The 14,425-nt window shown below is 39.4% G+C and overlaps 1 protein-coding gene across 2 annotated transcripts in view; it reads left to right on the forward strand.

The window, feature by feature from the left end:
- CHST9 (carbohydrate sulfotransferase 9) overlaps positions 1-14,425 on the forward strand; it is a 175,196-nt gene that overhangs the window by 26,467 nt on the left and 134,304 nt on the right. The window contains exons 1-2 of one of the 2 annotated variants that reach the window (XM_065752625.1): positions 8,666-8,718; positions 11,389-11,511. The gene's annotated coding sequence lies outside the window, so the exon portion shown is untranslated. Of the gene's footprint in view, positions 1-8,665; positions 8,719-11,388; positions 11,512-14,425 lie in introns of those variants that run through there. The other variant, XM_065752624.1, reaches the window with a different exon arrangement.

Genomic DNA, 14,425 nt, shown 5'->3' on the forward strand with positions numbered 1-14,425 from the left:
AGAAAACAAATCCATGGCATACCAGCATGGCTGACACAGAAAAGATGGATAGGTGCTGTCTCTTCACTGTCTTCTCCAGTACAAGAGCTGTCATTAGAAAGATGGAACTAGTAGGAGCAGAATTCAGTATAAAAGGTGCTGATTCTTTACCTATCAGCAGTGCACAGATGGATGTTGTAGGTACAGAATATTTTTTCTTCTTTTGGTATTTGTATTTGCCTACTGCTAGGACCAGACATCTAAACTAGTTGTACCCACAAGCTGACAAAAATGTAGAAAAACACGGGTGAAAATAAAAAGGAGTGTGGGTTTAAAAAAACTTCCAAGTCACTGTAATTTAACTTTTATTTGTAAAATCTTCTGTCTTGCAATCAAAATTTCTGTCTTCTTAGCAAGGTCAGTAACGAAACACAACTGGAATAAGAATCACTATGACTTATTCCACATTTGTCATCTTGTTCCACTTTTTTCATCTTAAGCATCAAGTTTTACTTAAAGTTTATTATAACTATGTATTCTTGGTTGACTGTTGTGGGTCAGCAAAAGTAAAGGTAATTTTTAAGGTAGTAAACCTTTCAGAGGGATGTTTCCCTGTCTATATTCCAAGTTCAAGAAAGCCTACGGTTAGTAGATGCTTAAATCACTATATAGGATTTTTCTCACCTCCACTGGAATGCTTCCAGGACATCTCAGTTTGAAAACGATTCACTCAGAGGCTGAAAGAGTGATCTATTTCTTTTCAGCTTGGATCCCTGAACATAGGTGTTGAGTAATAGCCAGCTTCAAGAAGAGCTGTCACTCTATCAGACTGAGTTTGGAGCTGGAGGTGATCAGAAAATAGGAAAAATCTGTACAACTTAAAGCAAGACAGAATGACATTTAAAGACCCTTTCCCCAGAGCAAAGCTGAGTCCCTTCCTGAGCACTGTTCTGATTGCACTGGTAGTGTTTGACTTGGGGGGGGGACATGTCAGGCAGGCAATGATAAAAGAATTAATATAATTGGAAAATGCAGTTTGCAGGAAGCAAAGAATTGAGCTCTTTAGTTGCCGTTTAATGTGTGCTGGCTAAGAACACCGATTGTCTTCTTTTTTCTGCACTGCAGTGTTAGTTCTGCTGCTTTCTGCAGTTTTGAATATATGTTTCCTGGCCTTGGAATTAATGTACTAGCTGAGGCATGGCAGCTCTTAAAAGCAGAGTACCTCACACTACCACTGCAGCATACATAATTTTCCTGCTTCAAACCATCCTAATGGGAGACAACCAAGCTTAATAGAGTTACCCCAGGGAAGAATTTGGCCCATAAAGCCTACCAAGATCTCATGGTCCATCAAACATGGCCTTATAAACCCAAAAGATAAAAATCCACCTATATTTTATCTTCTCTTTCTAAGTCTCATAATATAAGTAGCTGTCATTTTCCAGCTGCCTATTCAGTTGATTTACGCTACTTATATTGATGACTTTAGTTCTTTGTTCCTTTTCTGTGGGGGAATTGGCCTGAGATGCTTATTGTCTACTCACTGCTTTAACAACTTCAATACCTTAAGGCATGCACAAGGGCTTTGCAAGGAGTCTCCCATTAGTTCCCAGCTGAGTGTCCCTTTCTCAGCTTCTTGAACAGCCATAGCACCCATTACATGGCTACAATCAGGATTCAGAGGTCTCCTGAGGGAGAATCTGGGACTCTGGAAGCTTTGTACAAGACCAACAGCAGAGTGAGCACCACTGCAGTGATTGCAGGAGTATTGACAATGGGATCTGTGTGATTCTGACATGGGCTTATGTGGTAAGCCTTTAGTAGCAGGGGGCTGCAGGAGTACCCTCTCTGAGCAGAGCCCAGCAGCCCACAGTGGGGCAGGAGGGCTCTGGGGGAGCTGCTGTACATGGGAATCCATGTTGGAGCAGTTCCTGAAGGGTGGGCCCTGTGATATAGAGCTGTGTTGGAGCAGTGCTTGGAGAAGTATGGCCAGTGTGGGATCAGTTTGGGAAGAACCCCACGCTGGAGCAGGAGAAGGAAGTGACCATGAAGGAACAACAGAGTTCAAGTGCTACGGGATGATCAATGACCCCATTCCCCTCTATTGTTTGATGGGGAGAGTCAGTGGAGGGTGGATGAGAAGAAGGTGTTTTTTATTTGCTTTTAGTTCTCACTGCTCTAGACCATTATCAGTAGACAATAAATTACATTAATTCCCCTATGCTGAGTCTGTTTTGCCCATAATTGTAATTGGAGAGTAATCTACTTGTCTTTATCTCAACCTTTGAGATGTATTTCATCATATTTTCTCTTCCTGCTCTTTTGAGGATGAGGACTGAGAGAGTGAAGTGGTGGAGCTTAGCTGCCAATCAGTATAAAACTGCCATATATTCTAGGTAAAGAATTTTATAACCAGTAGGAGATGATAATTTGTACCTGTTGAAATGGATGTTAAAGGAAACAAGCTGAGAATCTCAGTCTTCATCAACTTTTAAGCATTGATTTTGAAAAATCCACTACTGACATTTTTTTTCCTGAAGTGACTGTTAAGTCTGTGGGCATACTGTTGCTTGTATATGATCTTCTTAACTAAATTCTTCTCCAGTGCTTGTGGCATACCAAAATCCACAAAAATTGTCATATTATAAAAAGTATAAAACAAACATGTGCATACACACACCAAAATGGAAATTCAGAGGTCCTATTATACAGAGTACTTGTATGGGTATGTATGATGCCCTGAGAAGTACAAAGATGACAGCTGCTCTATATTGGCTTGTTTCAACAGTGAGCAACTTTCCAACCGTCACTGCAGAGAATTAGCTTACAGTCCTGCAATGACAGACTTCAGTGAGAACCTGCCCTTGTGTGAAAGCTAAAGGCTCAACTATGGGAACATATTTTATAGCAGGAGGTGACCTGGGGTCTGACTAATCATCTCCTTTCCTTCTCACATCTGCTCTGTAAATTCTAATAGTCAATAAATCACTTAACTGCTAGATATGACTTGAAACTGTACTGTGTCTCCACATCAAGGGCACTGGAGCAACCTGCTTTCTCAGTGCTCAGAGAAATCTGCAGAGAAACAGAGGCCCAATAAAAGTTGTAGTGGACTCTGAGATCACAGTCATAGCTCTGCAATGGCCAGCAGTTCCCATGGAATGGGTTAGTCCTGGCCAGGCTGTCCTGCAGGGCATCTTTGCATCTCAGAGGGACTGAGCTGCTCTCTTCTACACAGTCTGAGAGCTAGCCCCAAAATAATCCTCCAAGGAGGATGCTCTCAAGGCTCTGAAAATAGGGTGTGTTCTCATGGTCTTGAGGGGGTAGTTTGCTTCAGCAGACTCAAACTTGGATATTGCAGTAGCACCCATGTGGAACGCTTTCCCTCTGTAATGGGGCAATGCAAAGATTGTCTGAATTCATGGCCTAACACTAGAACTTCAGTTTTCTACTGGAAAATGATGCTTAAGAAAAACATTTAAGTATGTAAAACCAGTCTTTTAGTTAAGGTTAGTAACAACTCCAAATTGATATCTGGTTACATAGTTGTATGAATTTATGGCAAGAATGTGTGATAACATTATGAGAAATTAATATTGATGTCTGTAGTATATAGAGACAAATTGAGCTCTAATGATTTCCTAATAAAGTAATTTGTTCATAGATCATAAGGGGATACAAGCAAGAAATTTTTAATGGTAAGGCCAAGGTAATTATTTTTCAGCATCTAATTACACCTATATAACTAATTTGGGCTACATTTGCTGAACTAAATGATGATATAGAATGTCCCACTGAGGCTCACATTTGTCATTAAAAGCCAGTTCCTGGACTTTGACAAGAGGGCAGAGAAGCTCCTGAGAGGTAATTTAATATAATTAGAAGGCTATTATGTTTACTACCTGCACATTGTTCTTGCTTCAGATTAAGTCTGACAATTGGAGAAGGTAGAGGAACATTTTCCCCAAAATTAGCCTTGTCATCTCAGATCACACTTTGCCTACAGTTTATTCTCCTCCCATCTCTAAATTGGAGCTAATGAGAAAGAAGAAGCCTGTGCAGAAGTCACAATCACAGTGTGCACTTCGTGTTGTGGGAGATTCAAAGAGGGTTGTATAAAGTTTGTTGAGGCATACATGAAAGGGCCAGTCTGGTGTCTTTAATCACATAGGTTTGTATTTTCAGTACACCCTACATGTTTCTCAGAAAACTTAAAGAATTTTAAATTTTGTGCTGTGTTTCAGTTGATAGACTACTGGACAACAGACTATTCCTCTAAGTTTGCTTACACAAATGAATCCAACCTCTGTTTCATGGTAAGAACAAGCTAATTAAGTATATCTTTTTAATACTTTGTGGGGCTGCTTTTGCTGCCTGTGTAGTTCACACAGTCCTGTGGAGATATTTTCAGTTTGTGAAGGAGTTTATATACCTTCTAGAAAAGGGAAAAACCACTGTGCTCATGTAGTTTGAGCAATATGGAGTTCATCCACTTTTTTTTTGCCAAACTGGAACATCAGACAGACTAACAACTTTTATGTTCTTCTTTACTGCAATGCTTTGAGGGAAGAGGACAGTGAAGGAGCCAGCAGATATGATGCAGAGTGGGAGAGAATATAGTGTTTCTTTGGAGTGGAACTTTTCAAGGCAAGATGAACAGCAGGAAATGGGAAATTCAGGATAGATTTATGGCACTCAGCAAAGAGATTTTCAACAAAAATTCACGTAGTTTCTTCACATCTTGGACACATGAAAGTTTCTAGAAGCCAAAGCAGAAAGATTCCCACGGGTCAAGTAAGAACACTGACAGAGGAGATAAAAAGAGAGAGGTCTTGTGGGAATTTATTTAAATGAGAAGACTTCCTCAGTAAAATATCTGCTTGTTGCGTTCCTCCTTCCACTCTTTATGGATATATTTCCCACAAGGCTTGCTCATCCCTTTTTTCTAAGCATATCTCCTCTGTGGAGGAACAGATCCAGGCTCCTGCTGTAAAAGGGAACACTCAACATAGTCCTTCAGGGACAAAGTCCTGCCATTGATGGTCTGCAAGCTTTCTCTGTGCTACTGTTTTTCCTCTGAGATTCACATGGCAGCTGCTGGCAAGGAGAAGAACAAGGTGTTTTTCTTGTTCAATTCAACCAGTCTTTTTGGTGAATCGATGAACAGCCCTCCTTGGTTTGTCTGTGGGGTCTTTCACCTTCCACATTCTGCTGGAAGCTGGTTCCACATTGCACCTGGATACAGGTATAGAGCAGATCTTCCTCCCAGCACCCTGGGGACCTTCCTCCCAGTGCCTTGCATCTTTCTTTCTTTCTTCTCCTCTTCTCACAACCACGGGCTCATATTTTCATTGCAGGCTGCACAACAACTTTCCAGGTAGTTCCTGAGCTGTTCCCTGTTCATGATGAAATTTAACTCCATCCACAAAATCTGTCCTGCTTCCAAAGATTACCTTTATGAAGATTACCTGAAGAGATATGATCAGCATCGTGAATCAAGAATCTGATTTCTAATTTACCTAGATTTTCAAATCCCTTTTTCCATTACTTAGTTAAGCATAATAAGTATGGTGTATTAATAACAAAGGATAATATGAGCTACATATTAAAAGGAAAGGCTTTATGAGCTACATATTAAAAGGAAAGGCTTTTGTACTCCCTATACAACTGGTGCTGCAATGCTGTAAAAAGGACATTGTCACCCTGTGACACATTTTATCCTGTAATACTATTAAGAAGACTATCAAAATACATTATTTGCTTTTCCAGTTGCAGACATATAAATTAAAGATGCCTAGAAGCATCTTACATTCATATCTAGCAGCTGTGAAAAATGATCTAATTTTGATTGCAAATAGTATGACAATCTCCTTTGTGGCATAACTCTTTATTTGCTGTTTTTTCTTCATTCTCCAGCCTGAACTTTTGTCAGCTACAAGCACTAACAACAGGTTTCTCTTTACCACCTTGATTATATCTACAAAATTAGAACATAGACAATTAATAGAAATTCCGGTTTGTTTTCCTATATTTTCAGTGTAGTTTTGAATCTTCTAATTTAAAAGGGATATGGAATTGGCTACCCTTACTATTAACATTTCATTAAATGCATGAAAGATGTCAATCCTTCTGTCTTCAGTGACACCCTTATCTGCAGTGTGACTAGACACATAGTCTCATGACAAGTCTGCTAGGGTTTTTTAAGTGAGATGATCATCTCACTTAATCTCGTATCTTAGTGGCACAGCTGCCCAGAGAGGTTGTGCCCAGAGTCTCCTTCTCTGGAGACGTTCCAGACCCGCCTGGACTCCTACCTGTGCAACCTGGGCTAGGGAGCTGCTTTGGCAGAGGGTTGGACTCAATAATCTCTAGAGGCCCCTTCCAACCCCTACAATTCTATGATTCTGTGATCATAGCAAGTGAGCTGAGAGAAAGAACTCTTTCTTTTCTTCGGGTTAGTTAGATTTCCTGGTCAGATATATATATTTTTTAAATTGTTGTTGCAAGTTGTTTTTTCTGTGAATATTAGGAAGAAATTCGCCTGTGCCTCAAAATCCTTCAGTTGAAAAGGTTTAAATCTATGATAGCTTATTGATATGAAATCTGAATAACCATAGGAGGCATCTCAAAATTAAAAACAGACAAACAATCCTAGAATCTATGAGGAGTAATATATTTCTGTCATCGTTAAAATGTGTCAGAGACTAGAATATATCTCCCTGTGGGAAGATCTGAATGATTTAGTTTTGCATCTGTTATCAGACTTCTTAAAATTATGGCTTATTTGCCACATAAAATAAGAATTTCCTATTTTAATTTTAATTTTGGAAGTGTCTTTGCTGGCTATTTTTGCTCAATACACCACAAACTCAGACCACAAATCATATCCAGTCTTTCATTCAGGATGCATTCAAGTAATTGCTCCTGCCCTGTCCTGCTCATGAAATTGATGGTACCTGTGATGGGTCTTTTGTTTTATTGGATGGATTTAGGAAGATTGTGTGATGGCAACTTCCAAAGTGTTGACATTTGTCTTTATTTCACACCACCCATTAGAACTAGGTAGTCAGAATGCATAGTGGGTAACTTAAATACAAGGCTGGAAGCAAAACACAAGCCTGCAGCCAGCCACTCAGTACTACCCATCTTCCCACAGGCTCTCTCCTCCCCTCTGCTCACAGAGGCAGCATCAGGCTAGCATCCACCACTTTCACACTGCAGCTGCAGACTGGCAGGGCTGGCACCCACTGAGGGCAGAAGTCTGTTAACTCTCCTCTTGAGCCCTTTTCCCTGGCACTGACAAACCCTGGAAATAACCATGTATTGGTGGCTCCCAAGTGTATCTTAAAAGCAGACGAACCAAAAGGCTCAGACACACTGCTCAGACCACTAACAATGTAAATCAACATACACTGATTTACAGCAGCTGGGGATTAGGCTCAGGAAGGCAAGCAGTCATTGATGGCATTATGGAGGTGAAACTGCAGACAGAGTGAGGCCCACCACATTTATTTTGTACGATTCTGGGATGTGAACACTGCTGTCCTCAGAGGGAAGCATCCTGGACAGCCAGATGCAAGTGCTGTCTGGAATTCATCAGTATCTGAGAGCTTACAGCCCCATACTTTAGTGCTGTAAATCAAAGGTATGCACACTAATGCTGAAGAACATTGCATGTGTCAATTCATTAGTCAATGGAGTGGGAACGATCAGCGTATCAGTCATGAAGATATATGAAGTCTGCCCCTTAATGATGTTAGCTCGTAGGCAGATTGTGATGGAACCTTTGTGGCCTGATGACTGTGTTTAATATGTGTAATCCATACCTCAATAAATCTGTGGCTGGCAAGAGAGCACAGTCACTTTGTTCATTTTATGGAAAGAAGCACACCAAGTCACAGTCGGCAGCATTAACATTTAACAACATTTGGCCTGAATATAGAAACTCTCTTTATTGGAACCAAATTAAAAAATAATAATTACCCAGTGAAAACAGTGTGGGTTTTGCTGCTTTTCAGAGCAGTACAGACACACATCAGATTCTATTAATGTTGTAGTCATGTCAGTGGCCGTAGGATTTGGGTGTTCCACTGCTGTGTGCAGCATTAATCAGCTTGGAGTTTGTCCCTGCTTAAGGTGCAGCAGCTCAAAGTGCAGGCAGGGACTGACTTGCATCAAAACTATCATGCTGACACACTGCTGAACAGAAAAACAAACAGAGAAAAAATGACATATAATTCAAATATAAAACTGTTCATGCTTGAAATGTACACTAGGAAAAAAAAAAAAAACCTCATCAAAAGAAAAAGAGTTGGCAGCAAATTTACTTATTCATAACTAACTGCTCTTTAAAATTCTAAAGACCTTGTCAAGAGCTTCAAACACAATGAGTGGGTTCTGCCAAGGTAAATGAAACAGCACAAGCATGTACCAACATAGGACATGGCCCTACTCAGTGTTCTACTTTTTTTCTCCTATGGTTTGTCACTGTAATAACGTGGGAGGCTCTCTTTTACCTTTGCTTCATTCTGTCCCCACATAAAAAATTGGGAAACTCATTCCAGTTTTTAGAGGATATCAGTTTTCAGGAACAGCTCACTGATAAAGCTGCAGTAGCAGGTGGCAGCAGGGTACCCACCCACGCAAGCTATCTTCAGGGACTGGAGAGCCAAGCTAATTACACTGCAGCTAGGACGGCAGCAGCACATTGAGGAGTTAGACCGGATGCAAGAATGAACTGTGAGAGTTATTTTATTCTCTGTATCATAAACAGTGAACCATGGCTCTGCTTTGCAATCAAACAGCGGTGAAATAGCTGGAATATTTGGGTCTTTGAATGAATAGTCCATTAAGAGTGACAGAGGAGACCGTATGCTTCAGAGAATATGTTGTAAATTTCTTGTAGTCTCAGAAAACTGCATGGCATTTGGTTCACATTTATAGGAGTTTTTCACACACTTAGAGATGAGAGGGATTTTTTTATAAACAAAGATGAACGCAATCAGGCCACCAGAACAACTGGTGCCCTATTGAGTACTGGTTTAATCCTGCCTCAGGACACACATTGATCCTGAGAGATTTTTTTTTATGAACTGCAGAAAATGTTGAAATATTTCTGTGAGTGCAAGTTAAGCAGTCACTGAACATCATAACATACACAAACTCCAGATAAAGGTACAGGGACTTAGCTGACAGCACTGAAACAAGCTTATCAGCTTCTGAAGTTGTTAACTGTGATTTTAAATACTGCCATGTGAGTGACATGGAACGGGACTGGAAAATCTGGATAAGAAACTCAGTAAGAAAACATGCTTATAGAACTATTTTGTTTTAAATTATTCTTAGGCATCCTATATGACTTTGAAGTACAACATTTTTTCACATATGTTTATATATTATTCACGACAGAAAAATGAAAGCCCAAACTTCTCAAATGTTTAGCAGCATGTATAGAGAGCTAATTCCCACCTAGAAAAAATACATTCTGCTTTCAATATTTTTTCTGGTAGTTGCAGTCTATGGTGCTTATCTTTCATTTCCTGCTCTAAGCTGCAGGCCGGATTATGTCCATCCAGCATTTGACACATTTCTCCTTACAAGCATCTACCTTTATTTAGATGGCATTATTCCTTTAAATCACATGTATCTCAGTGTGAGGAATTAAGTTTGCAGCTAAATTTATGTCTGCTTTGTGTCACAGCAGTCTTGCTGATCCCTTACAGAGAAGGGTGCCTCGCCTGATTTCATGTGCATTTCCTCAAGGTGAGCTGGCTAGAAAGCAGCTGATTGGAGGCTGGAAAACTTCATTCAGCTGACATTCATTTGGAGCTGGACAAGGAGGTTTCATTCTTGCAAAACACTGAGGTATATACAAAGCAGAATCTCACACCTACCAACCTGAGAAAGGAAGGCAGAAAGCTTAAACTAAAACCTTTCCCCTGCAACAGGGAAGACACTTAATTTCCACAAAGAAATGAAGGCAGTGATTTGCTTAGGCTTATCTATCATTTTCTAAATCTTTATCATGACACCACTACTGTTTGAAGCAGATATTTCTCTGCAAAATCCCTGCCAATTTATATCAAAAGAACATGGTTATTCTAAGTCAGAGCAAAAACTGATCTATACTATCTTGGTGTGACAGAGAACAATATTGGATACTCAGAAAAAATGGTTTTAGAACATACAGTGATGCTTATTACCTCAGTCTCCAGTGGTATGCAGCTGAGAGACTTCACTGACCACTGTTTTAAGCTTGTGTTTAAAGCTTGTTGGTCAAGAGTTTTTTACCTCTCAACCTTATCTAGTGCTAGGTACAGTAGTGTTGCATTTGGCATCCTGACCATACCATGTCAAGGAGTTCCATCACTTGATGCATCCTCTTTCTTCTGAACCTGACACAGGTTCATTGTTTCATTTAGTTTCCTCTTTAATGCCTCCAAATTCATGTTTTTCAGAGTACTTCAGATAAAACTGTTAATGAATCTTTTTGGAAAGGACAGTGAAGTACCTCATTGAAAGTCCCAGGGATGCAGAAGGTTTGAACACAGGGAAGATGAACCAAGGGCTCTCATGGGTCAGGGTATTCCCACACAATAAGTATTGCAGTTGAGGAACTTGCACAGGATAACAGAGACCAAACCCCATGAATTCCATATCTGCACCGAATATGCAAGTGTAGTGAGTGCTGGGGAGAAGGGAATTTGTCCAAGGCTGTAACAAATGATGACATCTGGAAGACTTCCAAAGGAAATACAAGTACAGGATAATATATATTTATTTAAGATGTACTCCCAGTTCAGGTTTTGGGCAAACCTCTTTCTGTTGCAGGTGCATGGCCGGTGATCAGAAGGTTAATGCAGCAAAGCACCTCTTATTATCTTTGGCTCTCTTATTCTAACTGCCTGTCGTTCAGAGAATAGGAAGCTTAACACTGCATGGAGAATTGTCCTCTCCACCTGTCAGTGATTAATTTCACACATTCACAGTCACTAGGGACTCTGTAGGAGATTCTGGTTATTTTTCTTTCCCATCTCAAATTAGAACTTACTTCCTGTATTTTGTATTCTCTTCTAAATTAATGTTCATAGTTTGGGGAAAATAAAAGCCTTATTACTTTTCTACTGTTTTAATAATTCTCTGGAATTGGAGATATTTACATTTGTTGCCTTTGAATCAAACAATTTATAGATTTAATTTTTTCATACATGCTATTAATCATATTAACACACATAATCGGCAAGCAAGGTACAGAGGTTTTTTTTAACCCCCAAAGGAAAAAAAAAAAAGCACAGATTTTTTTATATCCTCTCCCCAGTGATGTAAGCATGGATTCCTTGTTCTTTTGACTGGTCAATCAAGGCTAAGGACTAAGGATTAAACTGATGATGTTTCTTCTTTTGCACATAGTACAAGTTGGACAACACTTCATAACAACACTTCCTCTGACAAATCTTGAGAAGAACTTCTCCATCGACCGTGGTACAAATGAGATCCTCAGTTTTGAGAAAACAGGAAGTCTCCAAGCTGCAGGTAAACATTTTTTTCTCTGTTGCTTCCAACCCCTCCTGAAGTTCCCTATGATGATTGGAGGCTTTAGCTTAATTTGTTTTCTAACAAGATTTGTAAAAGAGCAAGATATTTGGGAATAGGGGTAAGAAGACAAAGGTGGCTGAGATCCAAAATGAAAAGAACAATGTTATTTGTGAGAAAGTAGCTGGAAAGGAAGAACAAGAAGTAATTCAGTGTCTAAGTGAGAGAAGGAGAGAACAAGAATTTGGGGGGGGAACTGTTGGGAAATCTAACATCCAAAAGATGTGTGCGGAAGGAGAAATTGAGGTGACAAGACATTGTGGACCCAGTATACTGGAAGTGGATTTATTGGTGCTGCAGCAGGGACTTGAATGAATGAGGCATGTGAGAAGAATAGGAGGGGGAATAGACAGAAAAGAACAGAGTCTTTAAATAAAAGAAAGTGAATCTTTGAAGCAATAGGGAAGAGAAGCAAGGAAACAAATATTGACGACAGGCTGTTGGAAGATGTAGAAATTCAGAGATGTTGGCATTTTACCCAAAATCTGAGTTTGATAAGAATGGGGATAATACTCAAAGCTTTGTCCATGTAAAAGCTAAAAGCCCATAAATATTTAAGGATCAGTGCCCTAAAAGAAAGAGCTTAGGACAATGTGCCACAGGCGTTGCTCTAGGGAAGAGGGGAAATGGTAACTTAAATATCTACTCATAATGTGTGTAAAAAGCAGTGTTTTATCATGGGGAATTTCCATCTGAGTATCTTGTACAGCTAGTCTCATGCTGCCAATAATAAAATGTCCTTGGAATTTTTAAATGTTACAGATGACAGTTTCTTAAATCAAAACTTGCTGTATCCAGCCCTGATGACTTTTAAATAGACTAGAACTTGAAATACAAAGAGGGATTCATTAGTAGACCGAGTTTGGTAGTAATTTCAAAGCAATATGTTTTCTAACATGGTAACATTTGTTACAGGAAAATAAAATAAATCTCATTCTGGTAATATACACATTTGAATTTTGAATGAATGAAGTTAAATTGAGATTCACAAATAGTTCATAAACATGTGAGTATTAACTGAGAACATTCAAGAACATTCTAGAAAAAACAGTTTTCTAAATAAGGAAGGAAAATACGCAGTGTAAACACGTTGGGGAAGGGAGGAAAGAAAGCAATGCAATACTAAATTTCTCTTTTCTATTTATGTAGTATCATATGTATATCAGAAATGGAGTATTATAGAAAACTGGACAGTCAAATGACAAATTTGTAGCAACAAATCATTGATTTTAAGGAAAGGCTAATGTAGGAATTGTCTTTGGATTGTAGAGTACTCTTTTCTCTCCAGCAAAAAGCACAATAAAATCTAGTAGATGGAAGTGGAAAGTGAAAACTCTCAGTTATTGTGAGTTAATTTACCGATGTTTTTCTTGTGAATTCTATATTAACTGGAAGATTCAAAATTAAATATGGATCTTCGTGCACTTTGAATACTGGCATATTTTATGGTTGTAAGCTTTCAGTGTAGCAGAGGTCATATTAGATGGACATAGTGGCCGCTTTTGAATTGCAGTTGGTACAAAATTTTTTATAAACGGGAGTTCTGTGACAAAAGAGGCAGCAGAGGAAGATATCACTCCTTCTTTACAGTGAACAAATTTTGTTCAGCCAGAGGGTTGGAAGAATGGAAAAGGATGGAGTATGAGGTTAAGGAAAAATAAATACAATTTGGAGAGGGCAGAAAAAGGGGAGGAGATAATCATAGAGATAGGCAATGCTAACTTTAGGAGCTTGTGTGGTTGATAAGACTGTGGAGTTCATGACTGGAATAGAAAAGGAAACCCTAATAAATTCAGTGTTTGTTACCGAACCCCAAAATGCAACTGGGACAAGTGATATTCTGATAGCTTGGACAAGATGCCAAGCAGAGGGCTGCAGGCTGAAAGTTGGCAAAGAAGTTTGACATTCTCTACCCTTCAGGCCAGGAGTGGTATTTAAACAGGTGTTAAGTAGAGCTGATTGACCTCCTGAAAGTAACAGGATAAGAAGACTGTGCCCTGAGATTTCAAGCAGAGCCAGCAGAGCTGTGCACTTGCTGGAGCCGTGGTCCCTGGAGAAGAGGTATTATGGTTAGAGAGGCAATGTGATTCTCTCTGCACTGGATTAGACTGCACTAGAAATATGTTGGAGAGAATGGCAAGATGAAAGATGGATGTACAGTTCGAAAACATTACTTATAGGCCAACCTGTCTAAGGCTGATGGGAAACAGCTAGAATGTTAGTCAAGATCAAGTGAAAGTGAGGCACTATGAAAACGAGCAGGGGTTATCATCTCCTTGTGGGAACAGGGGCTATGGTTGTATTTCTCCCATGTGGAGATTAACAAGGACTTTGGTTTTGAGTTTGAAACTATTACAAGTGACTAAGAAAATGAAGAGCTAGGAGATTGAGAGGGAGGAAGATTTGTGTCTCAGGCAGGCAGACTGTGAGCACATTTTTTACAAATGACACCTGCTCTGAGCAAGTATGTTTTGGTTTTTTTTTTTGGGGGGGGGAAGGTTCATGTCTCAGACCAGTCCATTTTTTAACAAAAATGCATAATTTATTTCTATAATGAGGACATGCTTATCTAATTTAATTAGGCTAATTACAGGTCTGTGTCAAATACAGGAGTGAAGCATGTGGAGGTGGGTAGAAGGCGTAGGCGTGGAAAGAAGGAAAAGTCCTTGTACGGAGCATCACTTTTCACTCAGAAGACGATGACAGGAATCTGGGCAATACTGAATCTGATAATCATAATGTTACAGAAATTATGCATGGCTGGGTGATATGGTGCTCAGTATTGAAGCCTAAGTAAATTGAGCTATAGATATGCTTGAGCTATATAGATTTACTTGAATATAAATCATGGGAG

The sequence above is a fragment of the Cyrtonyx montezumae genome, unplaced genomic scaffold (genome assembly GCF_038088225.1).
Source record: "Cyrtonyx montezumae isolate F1298 unplaced genomic scaffold, pur_monq_1.0 scaffold_8, whole genome shotgun sequence".
Lineage (NCBI taxonomy): Eukaryota > Metazoa > Chordata > Aves > Galliformes > Odontophoridae > Cyrtonyx > Cyrtonyx montezumae.